This window comes from Natator depressus, chromosome 28, assembly GCF_965152275.1.
Source record: "Natator depressus isolate rNatDep1 chromosome 28, rNatDep2.hap1, whole genome shotgun sequence".
In the NCBI taxonomy this organism is placed as follows: domain Eukaryota; kingdom Metazoa; phylum Chordata; order Testudines; family Cheloniidae; genus Natator; species Natator depressus.
In genome coordinates, this window is record NC_134261.1 from 10873053 (window position 1) to 10878052 (window position 5000).

The following is a 5000-nucleotide window of genomic DNA, read 5'->3' on the forward strand; positions in this document are numbered from 1 at the left end:
CTCGCGACGTGTTTGGCCCTGCCGAGCCTCGCGGCTCCCTGGGTTTTCGGACCCCTGGGTGGGCTGCCGGAGCCGCTCGACCTCGCAGGGCGGAGATCTCGGCCGGCTGGCCCCACGGCGCGGAGGGCCGGGCACGCGCCCGGGCCCCCCCCCAAAGGAGGAAAGTCCCAATCGGCCCCAGGATCCGGGGACGCGAAGAGGAAGAGGGACCCGATCCGCCTGAACGCCAGACGCCCCCTGCGGTCGGGGGCACCGGCCCGCGAAGGACCCTTCCCGTCGCGAACGTGAGCACCACATCGATCGGAAGGCGAGAGAGGAGCGGGCCCCCCCTCCCTCCGGGGGGCGCCGACAGTCGGAGTTCGCATCCCGGCCACCGGGCCTGCACCGGGGGTGCGAGGGGACGACGGGGTCCCCGGAGGAAAAGAGCCGGAAAAGGGGGGGCTCGGGGGGGCCGGGGGCCGCCCCACCTGCCAACGTGCCCCTGTCCCCCCTCACAAGATCGGGTACAACGCGCAGATTGGTCCCCGAGGCTCATCTCTGGTTCTCACAGGTTCCGAAAAACCTGTTCTCAGAAATCTCCTCGCACCCGTCAAAATGAACTAGTCGAAAAATCCAACCGCCAATTTAGGGGGACCAATCTGAAATCCTATCCGACCTCCTGGTTCTCTCGGTCGGCCGAGGGCACTTTTGGCGACCCCATCCGGACTTCCGTGAGACTGCCGGCCATCAGGTCAACCCGTCACTTTGAATGGGGTTGACCTGATGGCCGAGCAGGGACTTAGACATTTTTTCAGCCTTTTCCTCGGGGTTGACCTGGTGTCCCGGGGGGACTTAGACATTTTTTTCAGCCTTTTCCTCCGGGTTGACCTGGTGTCCCGGGGGGACTTAGACTTTTTTTCAGCCTTTTCCTCCGGGTTGACCTGGTGTCCCGGGGGGACTTAGACTTTTTTTCAGCCTTTTCCTCCGGGTTGACCTGGTGTCCCGGGGGGACTTAGACATTTTTTTCAGCCTTTTCCTCCGGGTTGACCTGGTGTCCCGGGGGGACTTAGACTTTTTTTCAGCCTTTTCCTCCGGGTTGACCTGGTGTCCCGGGGGGACTTAGACTTTTTTTCAGCCTTTTCCTCCGGGTTGACCTGGTGTCCCGGGGGGACTTAGACTTTTTTTCAGCCTTTTCCTCCGGGTTGACCTGGTGTCCCGGGGGGACTTAGACATTTTTTTCAGCCTTTTCCTCCGGGTTGACCTGGTGTCCCGGGGGGACTTAGACTTTTTTTCAGCCTTTTCCTCCGGGTTGACCTGGTGTCCCGGGGGGACTTAGACATTTTTTTCAGCCTTTTCCTCCGGGTTGACCTGGTGTCCCGGGGGGACTTAGACATTTTTTTCAGCCTTTTCCTCCGGGCTGACCTGGTGGCCGAGCGTCTCGCCGTCCGCGGCCGGAGCTAGAGATGCCCCCCCCCCCCAGGCCAGCCTGCGAAGCCGCGGCCAGGATCGGGCCCCTGGAAGTCTGACTAAAAATTTTCACCGACCCCAAAAACGGTTAGGGGGGGCCTCATAAAGCCTCCGGAGCGGAAAAAAAAAAAAACGGAAAAAAGGATCGGGCCCACCCGAGGCAGGGGAGTCAGTAAGGGAAAGGGGACGAGGCGGCCCGGAGCCGGGTGCCGGCGGCCAGGATCGGGCCCCTGGAAGTCTGAAAAATTTTTTTCACCGACCCCCAAAGTGGTATTGGGGGGGGCTCATAAAGCCTCCGGAGCGAAAAAAAAAAAACGGAAAAAAGGATCGGGCCCACCCGAGGCAGGGGAGTCAGTAAGGGAAAGGGGACGAGGCGGCCCGGAGCCGGGTGCCCGGAGCCGGGTGCCCGCGGCCAGGATCGGGCCCCTGGAAGTCTGAAAAAAATTTTTTCACCGACCCCCAAAGTGGTGTTGGGGGGGGCTCACGAAGCCTCCGGAGCGGAAAAAAAAAAACGGAAAAAAGGATCGGGCCCACCCGAGGCAGCGGAGTCAGTAAGGGAAAGGGGACGAGGCGGCCCGGAGCCGGGTGCCCGGAGCCGGGTGCCCGCGGCCAGGATCGGGCCCCTGGAAGTCTGAAAAAAAAATTTTCACCGACCCCCAAAGGGGTGTTGGGGGTGGGCTCATGAAGCCTCCGGAGCGAAAAAAAAAAACGGAAAAAAGGATCGGGCCCACCCGAGGCAGGGGAGTCAGTAAGGGAAAGGGGACGAGGCGGACCGGAGCCGAGTGCCTACGGCCATACCGGACGGAAGGCCCCCGATCCCGTCCGATCTCGGAAGGTAAACCGTCCCGGGCCTGGCTAGTACTTGGATGGGTGACCGCCTGGGAATCCCAGGTGCCGTAGGCAGCTTTTCCCGCTGCGAGCCAGCTCTCTCCTTTTCTGGGGAACAAGGGCAGGGTCGCCCTGCCAGGGGCCCTGGGGCTGAAGTCCCTGCCGGCCACCAGGTCAACCCGGAGCCTGCCCCTCTGCGGCCAGCAGGTCAACCCCATACCGGCAGGGGGTTGACCTGGTGGCCGGGAAGCAGAGCGGCCAGCAGGTCAACCCCATACATTCAGCGGGTTGACCTGGTGGACGGGAAGGAAAGCGGCCAGCAGGTCAACCCCATACTTTCAGCGGGTTGACCTGGTGGCCGGGAAGGAAAGCGGCCAGCAGGTCAACCCCATACATTCAGCGGGTTGACCTGGTGGCCGGGAAGGAAAGCGGCCAGCAGGTCAACCCCATACATTCAGCGGGTTGACCTGGTGGCCGGGAAGGAAAGCGGCCAGCAGGTCAACCCCATACATTCAGCGGGTTGACCTGGTGGCCGGGAAGGAAAGCGGCCAGCAGGTCAACCCCATACATTCAGCGGGTTGACCTGGTGGCCGGGAAGGAAAGCGGCCAGCAGGTCAACCCCATACATTCAGCGGGTTGACCTGGTGGCCCGAAAGCAAACCGGCCACCAGGTCAACCCGGAGCCTGCCCCCGCGGGCAGGGGCCAAGCGGACCCCCCTCCGCCCGGGCTTGCCCTGCTCCGAGCCGGGGCTTAATCCCCGTCCGGCCACCAGGTCAACCCGGAGCCTGCCCCTCTGCGGCCAGCAGGTCAACCCCATGCCGGCAGCGGGTTGACCTGGTGGCCGGGAAGGAAAGCGGCCACCAGGTCAACCCCATACTTTCAGCGGGTTGACCTGGTGGCCGGGAAGGAAAGCGGCCACCAGGTCAACCCCATACTTTCAGCGGGTTGACCTGGTGGCCGGGAAGGAAAGCGGCCAGCAGGTCAACCCCATACATTCAGCGGGTTGACCTGGTGGCCGGGAAGGAAAGCGGCCAGCAGGTCAACCCCATACATTCAGCGGGTTGACCTGGTGGCCGGGAAGGAAAGCGGCCAGCAGGTCAACCCCATACATTCAGCGGGTTGACCTGGTGGCCGGGAAGGAAAGCGGCCAGCAGGTCAACCCCATACATTCAGCGGGTTGACCTGGTGGCCGGGAAGGAAAGCGGCCAGCAGGTCAACCCCATACATTCAGCGGGTTGACCTGGTGGCCGGGAAGGAAAGCGGCCAGCAGGTCAACCCCATACATTCAGCGGGTTGACCTGGTGGCCGGGAAGAAAAGCGGCCAGCAGGTCAACCCCATACATTCAGCGGGTTGACCTGGTGGCCGGGAAGGAAAGCGGCCAGCAGGTCAACCCCATACATTCAGCGGGTTGACCTGGTGGCCGGGAAGGAAAGCGGCCAGCAGGTCAACCCCATACATTCAGCGGGTTGACCTGGTGGCCGGGAAGAAAAGCGGCCAGCAGGTCAACCCCATACATTCAGCGGGTTGACCTGGTGGCCGGGAAGGAAAGCGGCCAGCAGGTCAACCCCATACATTCAGCGGGTTGACCTGGTGGCCGGGAAGGAAAGCGGCCACCAGGTCAACCCCATACAGGCAGCGGGTTGACCTGGTGGCCCGAAAGCAAACCGGCCACCAGGTCAACCCGGAGCCTGCCCCCGCGGGCAGGGGCCGGCATACCCCCGTCCGTCCGGGGTCGCCCTGCCCCGGGCTCCGGGCTTAAGTCCCGAGCGGCCACCAGGTCAACCCGGAGCCTGCCCCCGCGGGCAGGGGCCGGCGGACCCCCGTCCGTCCGGGGTCGCCCTGCCCCGGGCTCCGGGCTTATTCCCCGTCCGGCCACCAGGTCAACCCGGAGCCTGCCCCCGCGGGCAGGGGCCAGGCGGAGCCCCGTCCGTCCGGGGTCGCCCTGCCCCGGGCTCCGGGCTTAAGTCCCGAGCGGCCACCAGGTCAACCCGGAGCCAGCCCCCGCGGGCAGGGGCCGGCGGAGCCCCGTCCGTCCGGGGTCGCCCTGCCCCGGGCTCCGGGCTTAATTCCCGTCCGGCCACCAGGTCAACCCGGAGCCTGCCCCCGCGGGCAGGGGCCAGGCGGACCCCCGTCTGTCCGGGGTCGCCCTGCCCCGGGCTCCGGGCTTAATTCTCCTCCGGCCACCAGGTCAACCCGGAGCCTGCCCCCGCGGGCAGGGGCCAGGCGGACCCCCGTCCGTCCGGGGTCGCCCTGCCCCGGGCTCCGGGCTTAATTCTCCTCCGGCCACCAGGTCAACCCGGAGCCTGCCCCCGCGGGCAGGGGCCGGCGGAGCCCCGTCCGTCCGGGGTCGCCCTGCCCCGGGCTCCGGGCTTAATTCCCGTCCGGCCACCAGGTCAACCCGGAGCCTGCCCCCGCGGGCAGGGGCCAGGCGGACCCCCGTCTGTCCGGGGTCGCCCTGCCCCGGGCTCCGGGCTTAATTCTCCTCCGGCCACCAGGTCAACCCGGAGCCTGCCCCCGCGGGCAGGGGCCAGGCGGACCCCCGTCCGTCCGGGGTCGCCCTGCCCCGGGCTCCGGGCTTAATTCTCCTCCGGCCACCAGGTCAACCCGGAGCCTGCCCCCGCGGGCAGGGGCCGGCGGAGCCCCGTCCGTCCGGGGTCGCCCTGCCCCGGGCTCCGGGCTTAATTCCCGTCCGGCCACCAGGTCAACCCGGAGCCTGCCCCCGCC

The 5000-nt window shown here is 66.2% G+C and overlaps 1 non-coding gene across 1 annotated transcript; it reads left to right on the plus strand.

Moving 5' to 3' along the window:
• The first annotated feature begins 2230 nt into the window (after positions 1-2230).
• LOC141979787 (5S ribosomal RNA) lies at positions 2231-2349 on the plus strand. Its single transcript, XR_012637179.1, has one exon. It is a non-coding gene; the product is annotated as a 5S ribosomal RNA (ribosomal RNA).
• The last annotated feature ends 2651 nt before the right edge of the window (positions 2350-5000 follow it).